Below are 15,114 nucleotides of genomic sequence, written 5' to 3'. Positions count from 1 at the left end.
CAGGAGTGATTGGAAGCTCTGTTCAGCCGTGGGCCACTGGGCCTTTTCTGCCAGTGGTCACCGTTCCGCCTACCTGGCAGGCGCGGGGGGTCGGGGGCGGCTCTGCCCCTCAGCAGGCCGCTGGGCCTCTAAAATACATGTTGTAGAAAGTCTGTTTACTTATAATTTGAAAAATTTCCTAAGAACACATTATATAATTAATAATAAAAGCCTCTCTTTCATTGAGAAAACCTTTGTAAATTAATAGAGTGTGATATTCATGTTCATATATTCATACACATGCTCACATGACTAATTTCATGTGTGTAGCAGTCAGAAGATAACCTGGCCTAATTCTGATCATGCAACAAAAAATACAAAGAAATAATTAAATATATGAGAATTGCGTAATACCAAAATATTTGAAAAACAGAATGGCATTCATATAATGAAAATTGATGTTGTATACATCTAACACTAAACAAATTTCAAAATATTACTGAAGAAAATTCACACAACATAAAGTTAATCCAAAGTTGTTCACATAAAATTTTATTGTACAATATGCTTTCCCAAACAAAAGAATGTGAACACAGGGTGCAAAAGATTTTACCATTTAAATCCAAGTAAACCAGATCCAACAGCACATCAGAAAGTTGTTTCATCATGATTATGTGGCATTTATTCTTAGGAATGCAGGAAGGTTCAAAGCACAAAAATTAAGAAATGTGAACATCATGTGAACAAAATGAAGCCCCCCCCCACAAAAACGGTGCTCTCAATAAATGCAGAAAAGGCATTTGATAAAATTCAACATTTATTCATGATAAAAATGCTGAGCAAATTAGAAAGAGTAAGAAATACCTTAACATAATAAAGGTAATTTATAAAAAGCCAAAAGTTAATATCATACTGAATGGGGAAATGCTAAAAGCTTTCTAAGATCTGCAATAAGGCAAGGATGTCTACTTTCATTTTTATTCCACATACTTCTGAAAGTCCTATCTAGAGCAATCAGACAAGGTAAAGAAATAAAAGCTGACCAAATAGAAAATAAAAAATATCAATTTTTTACCAAAATAGAAAATCCTCAAAATCCCACCAAAAACTATTTAACACAGAGATTCATTAAAGTTTAAGGGTACAAAATCAGTAGGAAGAAATCAGTGGTGTTGCTATATTCTAATAGCAAATTATCTGAAATAATAATTAAGAAAACAATCAAATTTACAATATCCCTTTCCCAAAATAAATAAAATACCAATGAATAAGTTTAATCAAAAATGTGAAATATCTCTACAATGAATATTATGAAACATTGATGAAATAAATTGAGAATAACACAAAAATTTGTAAAGACATCTCCTATTCATGGATTTCAAGAATCAATACTGTAAAAATGTCCATCCTACCCAAAGTGATCACAGGTTTTAAAGAAACCTTTTCCAAATAGCTATGATATTCCTCATAGAACTAACAAAAAAAAAAATCTAAGATTTATTTGGAACCACAAAACATCCCTGAATAATCAAAACAATCTTGAGGAAAAAGAGCAAAACAGAAGACAACACAGTACCTTGGGTCAAAACACACTACAAAGCTATAGCAAAGAAATAGCATAGTATTGACATAAAAATCATTGCCTAGCTCAATTGTACAAAATAGAAATCATAGAAATAAGCCAACAAATCTACAGCCAACTGATTTTTTTTTTTTGTACTGAGGATTGAAGTCAGGATTGAACTTTACCATTAAGCTAATTCCAAGTCCTTTTTGATTTTGAGAGAGGGTCTTGCCAAGTTGACCAGGGCCTCACTAAATTGCTGAGCCTGGCCTTGCCTTGAACTTGCAATCTTTCTGCCTCAGACTCCTAAGTCTCCCAGCGGATGACAGACCTGCATCACCACACCCAGCTTACAAGCAAATGATTTTCAACAAAGTTTTGTAGAACACATATTGGAAAAAGGGAAGTTTGTTTTAATACTCTGTACTGAAAAGAAATGATCCTAACATTAAAAAATTTGTTAAATATAAATACCACTTGAAAATATTCAATTAAATGTGACAGTTATTTTCAGCATCATATAAAGTGATCATAGAAATTAATAAAATAGCAATTTTAAATAATAAGCTAGGTGAATTGATAAAAAACAAAGATTAATATACAAGTAATTTTGGCAATTTTTACCTCCTAAATAACATTCAAATGCCTCAAAACCTTTCCACCTGCATAATTACCTGCTCACTTCTAGGATGCTTTCTCTTTTAAGTTTTATAAACATGGAAATTATGCCTATAATAATCATAGCTGTATCATTAATGTTTGGAAGAATGTTAGGCCTATGGTGGTCTCTTTGTTAATATTTCTTAGAAACAAGAAATTAATGAATTTTGAAATATCTTATTCAGAAGTCTCATTGAATTCAATTTCTTACACATACAGTTCATTTTAAGGTTGTTGAGTAATACATCTTTCTGAAAAAATAAGAACGAAATCTTGTGAGGGAAAGTGCTGTGACCCTTAGATAGTTGAACTACTCTTATTTCAGACGGATTATCTCAGGCTTTGTCCAAACTATTGAATCTGTACCTGATATTTCCCCAGATCCCACATGACTTATGTGTACATCAAAGTTTAGGAGCCTCTGTGTGAACAACAGTGATATGAGAAATGTACCATTTTTAAAGTAACAAGCAATAAACTGTAAAATTAATTATCAATAATCTAGCTTATGTAGAATATTAAAATGTAGTAGCAAACACCTGATGCAAAAATAAAATCTCATATCAGTGAACATTTAATATAAGAGACAAACACCTGCAAAAAGAAAGGAGATAGAAAAACTCAAGTAATAAATTTTTCACATTACCTTAGGAAGAATTGTGATAACTCTTTATTTTTAATATCATTGAAGACAAAGTATCAAGTACATTTTGAAACCATCAGAGGATAAATATTGAAGTTATAATTTTGAAACCAATTGTGAGAAATATGAGGACTTGAGCAAGATAGTACAAACAGGAAATGAAACAGCAAGAAAATTGTTAGTCTTTCTGTTACTGTAGCAAACACCTGAGATAATCAACTCCTAAGGAGGAAAGGTTTATTTTGGTTCTTCGTTTGGGAGATTCCAGTCCATGCCTGATTGGCCAAAGTGCTTTGGTCCTGTGGTGACACAGTACATCAGGGCGGAAGGATCTGACAAAGGAAGCCAAATCACCTCATGGCTGAGTGAGAAAAAGGAGAGAGGAGACCAGAGTTCTACAGACCATGTCAAGGGCATGATTTCAATGGCCTAAAACCTTCCACCAGCACCACACACACTCCCCACACACAGATACATACTGCTTTAAGGTTTCTTCACCTGGTAATAGCACCAAGGGCTGGGAACTAGCCTTTGCCACATGCACCTTTGGGAGACATTTAAGATCCAAACTATAGCCGAAGCACACAAAATAACACGAGAGAACAAGACAGAGTGCATCTCCATCTGTTTGTTTTCTTTACAATACATGTGGTCTAAAACAAAATGAAACAAAATGGTTAACAATTAAAGGATAGTCAAATGCACTGAAGAAAAAGCACAAGTGAAAATAAAGTTATCATGGGATAACGTAAAATTAAAGACATCAAGTATTAATGGAGAAAAAGAACTGAGTGTTCTTTATTTATTGATAGTTGGTCCAACCCAGCAAACTCTGACTTCTTCATTCTTACATGTCAAAAGTCTCAGTTTGAGTTCCAACATCTGTTCACCTACTCCTCACCTAGAGAAATGCAAAGGCTCAGGGGATGTGGTATTTGAATTCCCTGACTATGAACCTGCCACAGCTCTTTCAAGCTGTCTTGCAATCTTACAACCTTTCAGTTCATCCTTCCACTCTCTGGAACAAGTCTTCCCATAACATATTGTTGTTCTTAGAATCCTAGTTACACTCTGAACCCATGGTCACTTTCAGGCAATGACTTGGCTTTTCACTTCACAGACATAACAAAAGCAACCAAGAGAAAATTTCCATAAATTTTCACCCCAACATCTCTGTCCAGTTTTCCTTCATTCTACTAGTAGGAACACAGCTCAAATTTAACTGTTAGAAAATTCTATCTCAGATCCAAAATGAAACATTATTTATCTTACTTCTTCTCAATCAAGGGAATTCTATGGTAATTGTCCTCTCTATTTTTGGAAGTGTGTGTGTGTGTGTGTGTGTGTGTGTTTTCAAATCTTCTGAAGTCATATCAGGATGTAAATGTTTTTATTTCTTAATTTTTAAAGAAACACAAAATGCAAAACTCCTCAGCGTACTCCCCCAGCTGTCAATATTTCCTTTTTACATTTAGGAAAAAAAACTCCTTGAGTTTTCTGATCTTTTCTTCTAATTTTTGCTTTAAATTGACACATATTAATTCTACATATTTATATAGTACATTGTGGTGTTTTGATCCATGTAATTCTGCAAGTCCACTCACTTATTCTATTTTGCATTCACTGTTCTATAAATACTGAACCTGTTAATAACGATGCATTAATACATTATCTTTCCTTGGCTTCCAAAATATCATACTTGTTTTTTTTTTCTACATTTTTCACTTGTGTTGCTTCTTTGTTGGTTCCAGCTCATCTCCTTTAATTCTTCATGTTGGAATGTCTTGGGGCTTGATTCTGCAGATATTGAATCATTATTGCACAAACAGTATTGATACCAAGTAAAGGTTTGATGTCCCATTTTCATAGAAGCCAGTTTTGCAGGACTGGGTTTATTCAAAATGGAAGAACTTTACTGAGGACTGATCTTCAAAAAAAAAAATAGGAGGCAAGCTCAAAGTTGTCTTTCTGATATGTTGATAACAAGTGAATTCATGGGAAGGGACAGAGGAGAAGCTGCTTGTTGATTGGATGGTGTTAAGTAGAAATTTTAAGGTTGTTTTGCACAGATGATGCCAGATATATATGTTCTTTTTTAAGAAAATTATTATGTTTTGCATGAATAACTTTGAATTTGTGACATCAAAATCATCAAACAGGCAAGTGGACTTTTTTTGCTCAAGTCTGATCTTGAAAGCAGATTTCTAGCTGATCTTGAGCAAATTCTGGAGGTACTTCCTGGAAACAACTGAAGGACATTCTATTATTTAAGAAATACAAATTTCTTAAATTCCCAGGTGTCTCCAGGGCTTAGTTAGTTTCAGAATGCATGACCTTATGCTGATAGTTTGCAATTTTTCCTGTAATGAACAAATATTAAAGCTAAAATGACTCAAGAAGAAACAGATAATTTGAAAAACCATCTATTAAATAAATGAAATTCTTTATAAAAATTATTTCACAAACTCCAGCACCAGATAGTCCTTTTGGCAAATATACCATATATTCAAGGGGAAAATATTGCAGTATAAACAATTTCATTTGGAAAACTGAACAAAGGCCAGGCATGGTAGTGCACATGTGTAATCTCAGCAATTTGGGAGGCTGAGGCAGGAGGACTGCAAGTTAGAGGCCAGCCTCAGCAACTTTACAAAACTCTAAGCAATCTAGTGAGATCCTGACTTTAAATAAATAAATAAATAAATAAATAGAGCTGGGGTTGTGACTCAGTGGTTAAATGTCTCTGGGTTCAATCCCAGTATAAAAAAAAAATTCTCCAACAATATTGACATTATAAATACATCACATTCAAAAATAAAGATGCACATAACCTAAAACAAAATATTAGCAAACAAAACCCCTATCAGAAAAGAAAACCACATAAAGACCAACTTGTGTTTTGATAAAATTCAATTTCTATTCATAATAAAAATTCTTAACCAATTGAAATAGAAAACTTCTTCCTTCTGAAGTTAAAAAAAAAAAAAAAAAAAAAAACTACTAATAAAGAGCTGAGTTTAGTAATTTGCCAAGCAAAGGAATACAAGGTAATGTGAAGAATGTTCCTAGGCAGGGATAGGAAGGAAAGTCTGAAAATTTCATTGCTGATTACACGTTGACAGGAGGGAGACATGTTATGATGGTGTTCCAATTACACCTTGAAAACTAACACTCTGGAGAGGACAGAGTAAGTGCATGCATTTATATACCACTGGTTTAGAGAATTTCTTTTATGCAGTCGTCAGTAGGTCCAGTAAGTGTTTGGCTCACTGGAACCACTCCAAGTTCAAGGCTTTTAAACTGCTGCAGCTGGTAAGAAACACTGTGGTAAACTAGTGTGCAAATGTGGTATCCCCTGAACAATTCTGTAAATGCATTTTTTCTTCTACATTTTAAGGTAGTTTATTGTGAAACACTGAAAGCTTTCTTTGCCTTTGAAATCTGCAGCAAGACAAGAAAGCCCCCATTACCAATTCTAATGGGCATTGTGGTAGAGTTCCTCATAAGTAAAGCAGAAAAATAGGGAAATGTCAAAAGGTTTGAAAGGGAAAAACATTATTTACAAATATTGGATTGGCATGCAAATATTCTACAGAAAAAAAATGTCAGAATTACTGAGTGTTGAGCAAGTTTACCAGATGAAAACACAATATAAAAAAAGAAAGGTATTACTAAATACCTATGAAAATACTTAAAACTAAATTAAATTTCAATATTATCCAAAAATTAAATATAAAAATAATTCTAAGTCCTCTCTATATAAGTTATAAAGAAATTAGTGGGAAGTTTTTTTTTTAAAAAACAATATAGATAACTAAAGGGATTAAATCATACTCATGAATTAAAGAATTGATATTATAAAAATATCAAGTTTTTCTGAATTGGTATGTGGATCAATGCATACTTTATCAGAACCAAAATATCTACAAATAAGCAGAATAATGAACATACCCTAGACACATGTTGAAGAATAGTGAGAAGCCTGGCCATTGTAGAACCTGCTGGAGGGAATTTCGGGAAGCTTCTTAATTTCATGTCTCATCGGAAAACTGGGGAACAATAAGACTAGCTCCCTCACAGTGGTTGTTTTAAGGATTAAATGAGTTGATATACATAAAACATTTAGTGATAGGAAATATAAAAAATATATAAACATATTAAAAAATCTTGTATATCATAAGGTAAAAGGCACAAATTAAAAATGACTTCTCAGGTGGGTCAGCAAACACCAATGGTCCCAGCTACTTTGGAGGCTGAGACAGGAGGATAACTCAAGGAAGGAGTTGAGGTCTGATTATGGGCAATATAATGAGACCCTTCCTCAAAAATAAAAGAAAAAAAATAAAACTCTCCAAAACAGACCAAAAAATACTAACACTATAAGGAGTGTATAAAATTTCAAATGTCTTGGTCAGTTAATTAAACCAGCTGGAATCTATAAGATTGGTGAAATGTGGAAGTGAACAGCTCATTCTTTGCAAAGTGTGAATCTAATGAGTACTAAAAGCTTCTGAGACATTTGGTGTTGAGTTTCTTTTATGAAAATTCATCTTAAGCAAGAAGTAAGGAACAATAAAGAAATAATGCCTTTAATGGGACAGCAGTAGTCAAAAAGCTCTAAGACAATATAAAAATGAAACCAAAATGGGACAATTATGCTTTTGTGAATCTAAGTCCATGTCCTAAAGCAGGTGGACTGGCTGAAGCTCCATTAGTCCCCCCCCATTTCTCAATGGATCAGTGTGATCTAATTAGTGTTATTGTGTTGCTCTTGCTTTACCTCCTCGACCAGTTGATCTCACCTCCAGAATTAGTTCTTAAACTGGGGAGCAGAGTTAACCCCCTCATCTGTGCCTTACAGTTCAGTTGATTTGTTGGAACCTTGACAGCCTGCTGCAACCCTGGCGTGTCAAGAAGTAGACAACAGAGTGCTCATGGAACCAGGGAGATGCAATGAGACCTGGTTGAGTTGATGGCTATGAGAACTACTGTGGTAGTTATTTTAACCATCAATTATGTGGTTATCATTTATTGTGATAATTAAGTGTGGTTAAGAAGGGAGAACTAATCTTCATGAACCCAACCATTAATGGTCATGGCCACCATGGCTTGGCCAGAGAGGGGCCACTGTCCTGAAAATGGAACCCAGTGAAAGGTTTAAGTTTTTTGGAGCAAACTCCACTTTCAAAGGCATTATTTCATCTGAACTTCAAGATGACCTAAGAGTCCAGGGCAACGGCTATTATTTCTAATACCAAGAAATGAAAAGGAATGAAGGACTGGAGAACTGGATTTCCTGTGTCACTTGTCAGAGTTCACACCAATATTAGATGTCAGAGGGGCTGCCCAGGTGTTCTGATTCCAACCCCACACTGCACTCATATGGCAAGTCCTGCCACAGAGAAGCTTTCAGAATCTCCCATGCAAACCTTCATACCCAGGCACACCCACTGTCCTCAAAGCTGAAGGAAAAGTACCAAACATTAGTTCTGAGATATTTGTTGACATAGAGTTCAGCTGAGATTTTGAAAAGAGACCTTCTCTTTAGAGTACTGTTGGAAGCTCTGGAAACTGGACTTCAGTGTTTGCCTTGAAGTTCATTTTTTATTAGTTCTTTTTTCACAGCACCCTCGTCAGTAGGCTTACCATTCTCCTTTGAGCCATGGAGATTCACAAGGACAAGAACTGAGCAGAGGAAAAACACCTAGTTAATCAAGCCCCCAGACACTTTTGCCTTAATTATTTATAGGCTTTTATAGAAACAGTGTAGATCCAAATGTGTATACTTACATCTGCAAATTTCATATTTGTGCTTAGTAAAGTCTGTTGAACCCTCCTCTTTATCTCTCCATATATGATGTGATACAGTAGTGAATTAAGTCCTTGTCTTTGAGTCTTTTAAGAACAAGAAACTATATTCCATATTCATGGATGCTGCTAAGCCTCTGACACATAGATGTTCCATGAATGTTATTTGAAAGAATAAGTAATAAGAAAGAGATGAACTAAAATTTGAGGGCAAAGTATCTTTCTGAGAAGAGATGGTAGTTGCTCACCAGGTCTTCACTGGGGCATCTGCTAGAAAAATATTTATAAAAAAAAAGAAAACAAAATAATTGTGAAAACTTTATTTCATTTGTATACTTATGTAATTTCAGAAGCGGTTTTTGAGAGTTTCCTTACTCATTTTGGTTTTCTTTCTTTCTTTTGTTTGGTTTTGAAAACTACATGTCTTTTATTTCCATTAGAAAAATATTATCTATATAACATCCTAGCCCATGTTCTTCTCTTTTACTTCTATCATTCAAAATTAAATATTGATTTTATTCAATTAAATGCAGAATCACATATCTAATATGAGAACTAAATATTTCACATCTTTAAATTAATAGGATTTAATTGAATTAGGTTTGATCTTTATTTTGTTTTTCAGGAATAATAGCTCATTTTTCCCGTGTGTTATTATCCCTCTTTTTTTATTTATTTGAGCAACTATATAATGAGTGCCTCTTCTCTCATATTCAGTACATAACTATAATTTATAGTATCAGTAACATTATATAGTAATCAATTCATGTCAAATCTCCCTATGATATGGTATTTCCATGATAACTTCAGATATTTCCGTTACACGTACACTTTTCCAACATCAGTTGTAAAACAAGATGTTAATTTAAAGATATGATGGGAACAACAGTGTGCCTGCTTATATTCACACTGCTGTGAGGTCTTTGGATAGATACTGCTTCAATCTCAGTGTGCACTCCTTTGGGTAAAGTAGCCTCCTGTAAGCAGCTCTAGTAGGAAAATTACTTTTGAAACACTGTTTGTAGATTTCATTGACAGTTTCAAAGTCATTTATGGCAGCCAGAAAAACAGTTGCTTTCCCCACATTAGTGAAATCGCAGCCTGTGGCATTCAGATTTTCACCCATGTTCATAAGGGCTGCTTTAGTTTCTGCCCCTCCTGGAACAGCTGTCGGTTAGGAGGGTTTATGCCTATCTGTCCAGAGATGTAAACAATCCTGTCAAGTAACACTTGATTGTAGAGACCAATGGCCCCTGGGGCTTTTGTTGTGTTGATCATGTTTTTAATCAGGGACATGACTAGTTCTTCTTTTGTGTGCCCCTTTCTTCAGGAGAAGAAACCCCTAAACCAACCCTACCTGCTACCTAAGAAACCTCTCACTTTGGTTTCTTAGGCAATATATTTTTTTTTACATTATCTAGAAATGATGTATTTTTACACTATAAAAAGTTTTACAACAAAGAATAAAAACACTTTTCTCGATAAATGCTACTATTTGAACACCGATATTAGACAAAGCACATGCACAAAATCACCCTGTGGTTTAATTAAGGGGGACTTTGAAAAGAGAAGATTGGCCTGGATTCTCTGCATGATCCCAGTGTAATACCAATAGCCCTTTTAAAGCAGAGAGGGAGCAGAGAAACCATGGTGGAAGCAGAGTTGGAGTGATTCATTCTGAAGATGGGGGAAGGGACTCCACCAAGATATAGAATAGGGTGTCGCGATGGGCAAAAGGTGCGACTTACGAGGAGGAGAAATAAAGAATGTCCATGCACTTCTGCCTTTTTTCAATGCTTTATTCACTCAAATCACTCAATACAATTTCACTCCATAGGTTGTTAATCAAGAAAATAACAATCCTTAATGTTAGGCACTGCAATAGACATAATCAACTCACAGCAAACAATTTTAGATTAGTTCCAAGCATTGTAAACACACTTAATCATGACAGACTCATGACAGACATTCCCTCTGCATGCTAAGCTCAAGTGTCAGGTCAAAAGTCTCAAGGCTTAGGCTGTAAGTCCAGCAGTGATCAGGTCAGGAGCCAAGGCAGGCTTCTCCTGAAGTGGAGCTGGCGGCTGGTTGGGGAGAGGGTCATAAGGAGAAGTCATGGCTCTCACCAGGGTCAAGATATGGCTGTAGAGTTTGAGAGTGGTGAGGCAGATGCAGAGGATAAGGCAAAGGATGAGAAGAGTTGGGATGTCAGTCCAGGTCCTTATCAGGCTCCCTAGTGTCTGTTTATTTGCTCCATCATTTATATTAAATTTTGGGGTTTCTGACCACCCTTTCAATCCCTATCATCTGCAAACGGATTCTTCAGTGACATCATTTGCCCTGGGGTTACAGCATCTAGTCTGGTGGTCTCCACGCTGATTTTCTTGCCTTTCCCCCCTTATTGAGGCAAGAAAAACATGACAGGGACTTCACTCTGAGCTTGTCAGGGTGGGGAGAAGTAACTTGTTTATGTCAGGGCTATGCCTGATGATCATATTGGAGGGCTTTGTAGGCATCCCTGGTGAGACTGCAGGTTTCAAAGTGGAGTTTTTAAATTGGAGTTGCTTAGGCTAAGGCCTAAGGCCATCCTTACACAGGGAAGCCAAGAAAACAGATTTTCTTCCAGACCCTTCAGAAAGGACAAAGCTTAAGTGAACCAATTTAGAATTCTGACTTCTAGAACTATTACAGGATAACTTTGTGTGGCTTTAAATCACTCAGTTTTTGGTAATTTGTTTCAGCAATAATAGGACATAAATATGGGAGTAAAATGAAAATCTAACATTAGCAAACCAAATTGTCAACCAATTTGTGCTTGGGCTCGCTCTCATCCAGCGAGGAGGTCCACGAGAGTAGGAGAGTAGGCGAGTGTGGCTTCAGGGTCGAGTTTCAAGACCTCTGGAGACCAAGGTGAAGTAGGTCTGATTTTAGAGTAGTTATCATGTATATATTCTCAGGCAGTAGCTAAGCAGATTATAGGCAGCCACCAATACAACTCTTTGCCAACTGTCTGTGGGAAAACCAATCGAGGAGCAGGCCATGGAGCAAGCCCTGTGACTGTAACACATAGTCCTAAACCCAGGGCTGTGCCTACTGGGTGAGCAGTGTACCTACGAGTGACTGGTCTGCTGCTCTCACACCTAGCACGAGGGGAGTGGCCTGCCACTCAGGTGCCTTTAACGTATGCCATGTATGCAGTACTCCATGCACTTGTTCTCACAAATGTGCTTGTTCACAAGCAAAGAGTCCAAAAAGATTCTTAGACAAGGGAGTTACTTATTTAAGGAACTCTCTCAGAAAGAAAGAAAAAGGTAAAACAGGAAGAAGAATGACACTGTATTTGGGGTAAAAATGGGAGTTCATAACCCACTTGAATCTAATGTATGAAATATGATGTCAAGAGCTTTGTAATGTTTTGAACAACCAATAAAAAAGAGAAAAAAATAATTAAAAAAAATACATAAAAAATAAAATATTTACACTCTAAAAAAAAAAAAAGACACACAGGGAGATTCAGAAAGATTCCAGAGAGGGGCTTAGCCTGCTGTCCAAGCTGAATTTCCATGCTTCTTGAGCAGCTAGGCACTGTCTATGGGCTGCTCACATGAACATAACAAAATCAGAGGCACTTCTGCCTTCTGTGGGTCCGCAAGGTGGTTGCAGTAGGTCTAAGTAACCTAAGAGCAGATTCTCAAAAAGTCCAAGGTGGAGGCTGTTCAAAAGCAAAAGTATGTAACAACAGGGTGGGGAGTGAGAGGATGAATAGAACACGCAGATGGGATCCTGTGGTCTGCATAGAGCAAGGAGGGTCTGAAACGTGCTTTAGATATGTATTGCCTTTTCATTATTTAAGACATAACTAAGGAATTTAATAGTACATTTGAATTATGAAATCTGCTAATATTATCTAATAAATCAATAGGCAAAGGAAAAAAATCCTGATAATTTCATAGGTGCTGTAAATGACACATGTTCATTCTTACTGAAATTTCTTAATAAGCACATCAGTTTCAAAACACATATTCAGATTTAATCTATATACTTTTTTAATCCCACAGATTTACTGCTGTGGAATGCCCTCACACATATTCTTGCAATCATGTATTTTTAAGGAAAGGAGTAGGTTAGGTGCACCAAAATAAAAAAAATAACAATTACATAAATTTCCTTACTAGTCAAGACTATTTTTACACTGAAATAAATGGCAGAAATCTTTTAGGCAAATGTGTTAACCAAATTGATTTACATCCCACTAATAGTAACATTATACATTAATTGAAAAACCAAAATAAATACCCACACAGCATAAAAATAATTAACCAAAATGAATAGGAAAAAATACAGTAGATAAAATTAGAAAATTAGAAAAATGTTTTTCTCTGCTATCCCATAGTTGCATGACAATAAGGAAGCTATTTTATTTCTCAGGTCTTGGGTTTTTTTTTTGTTGGTAAAGTCAGATTGCATATTTACTCGTTGAATGAAGCCATTATTGCATAACTCCCATAACAAGAAAAGGTTTCTATAGAGATGTGAACTGTGGGTGATATTCAATCCTTCCTGGGACCAATACCAATCACTTTCATGAGATATTTATTGCTTATCCATTTTTTTTAGTTTTTTACAGAGTGGTTACTTTCTTGATTTTACTTTTCTAGTAGTGTTGAATCTTCTAGTTCTGGGTCAAAAGAGAAGTGGGCCTTGGCTGATTTCAGACAGCACCACTGTGATGACCACTAGCACAACTGGATTTTCAAAGTGGATATGTGTATGTGAATGTGTCCAGTTTGCAAAGTCCATCTTGGAAGAGGTTTCTGGAACTGTGACCTGCCATTAAAATAAATAGAAGAAAATATTGGAAACCTTTAGCTTCTGTCCTCTATCACAGATTATGTTTTAAGTTAACAATATTTCATTCAAAGAAGGATTGTGGGAATGTTACAAATTCTTGACCCCAAAGTCTGGGTTCGTTTTCACTCTTGGAATTATGGAATCAATAGAAAGACTAAACACTGATTGACCAGTGAAAGAGAATTTTATTCTTGGCCAAGAACAGAAGTGGGAGTTAAACTCTAAAAATCAAATTCCCATTCCTTGGGCATCAAGAGGTTACAGATATGAGGTAAGAGAAATGAGGGCAAGGGATAGGTTAATAAAGGGAAGAAATATTTATGTATTTCTGGGAATGGGGAGAAATTGTCCATGTATTCAGGCACCAGTGATTTTTTTCTGAGAGCCATAGCCAAATAGGAATGACGCAAGGCATTTTTGGTTGAAAGGTGACACCAGCAAGCCATTGAGATGATAATGATTATGTTAAGATGTGCATTCAATTGGAGATTAGACCCTTGCTGTCCACCTCAGCCTGCTACTTTGGAGCTCTCGAGGGACTCCCGAAGAGTTCCCATTGGTTGAGGAAGTGCGGTAGAAGGGAATTCCTGAGGAGGGATTTCCAGTTGGGGTAGTGTGTCCCTGGAGAAGGCCGCGTGCGTGGGATTGGTGGGAGTTTTTGGAAATAAAGTTTGTTCCTGCTTGAGTGGCTCGTGATTTTGTGTCCAGCCAGACTATGGCATTTGGTGGCCCATGCAGGGAATGCCTGAAGCTCAGAGGTAAGTGAAATTGCTCACCCCTGAGGGAAGGCAAGAGAATGGGTGACCATTTCAAAAAACAATGTGTTCTTGTTTTGATTTGTTTTGTATTTGTTTCAAGCTGCCTATCCCTAGAACTTTCTCAGGCAAACTGGGAAAAATGGTTGGCTCAAGGTTTGAAGTTTTTCAGCCCTGAGGAAGAGATAGAGACATACCACGAAAATACATTTCAAGAAAATAGGAAAATTGATACAACAATTTTTTGTTCCGTTTTTATTTCATTCTGTTTCAATTTTGTTTTGTGTTATCTTGTTGGGTTGTGTTATCTTTATAGTAGATTAGAAATTAGTAAAAAACAAACTGAAAGAGTGTTAAGTAAATTGTTAGAGGTTCAGACCATGGAGAAAGACATTTTAGATCTAGTAAAAGAGAAGGTCTCTCGAGTTAGTCAGACAGAGGAAGAAAATTTAAAGGAGGAAGAACTATCAGGGAAACAGCTACAACAGGAGGCTGCTGCTAACACCTTTCTATCACCAGAGGGCATAACTGTCCAACCAACAGCTCCACCTATAGAGACAACATATCCTATGGGGCCCCCAACCCCTGTAGTTGATAGATGGGATCCTGAGACAGGACCTCAAAGATTAGCATGCCCTGTACTTGAGCAGGCAGGAGGGCAGCGAATTCACCGTGCTCTAGATTTAAAAACAGTGAGGCAGTTAAAGGAGGCTGTAACAACCTATGGTCCCCAAGCACCCTTCACTGTAAGCATGGTCGAATCCATTACCAACTTGGACATGACGCCAGCAGATTGGGCTAGCATGTGTAAATCTGTGCTAAATGGAGGACAATATTTGTTATGGAAGGTTGCC

General features: G+C 36.3%; 1 long non-coding RNA gene and 1 pseudogene across 1 annotated transcript in view; one reads left to right on the top strand and one right to left on the bottom strand.

The window, feature by feature from the left end:
- Positions 1–3,025, top strand: part of LOC125611496 — a 23,171-nt gene extending 20,146 nt beyond the window's left edge. Inside the window, exon 3 of the long non-coding RNA XR_007341651.1 lies at positions 3,014–3,025. This is a non-coding gene — a long non-coding RNA (uncharacterized LOC125611496). The remainder of the gene's footprint in view (positions 1–3,013) is intronic.
- Positions 3,026–9,514: 6,489 nt separating this feature from the next.
- Positions 9,515–9,950, bottom strand: LOC107146083 (annotated as a pseudogene).
- Between the last annotated feature and the right edge of the window lie 5,164 nt (positions 9,951–15,114).

The sequence above is a fragment of the Marmota marmota genome, unplaced genomic scaffold (assembly GCF_001458135.2).
Source record: "Marmota marmota marmota unplaced genomic scaffold, marMar, whole genome shotgun sequence".
Taxonomy (NCBI): domain Eukaryota; kingdom Metazoa; phylum Chordata; class Mammalia; order Rodentia; family Sciuridae; genus Marmota; species Marmota marmota.
Note: the sequence above shows the minus strand (reverse complement) of the source record. Positions and strands in the feature narration are given on the sequence as shown.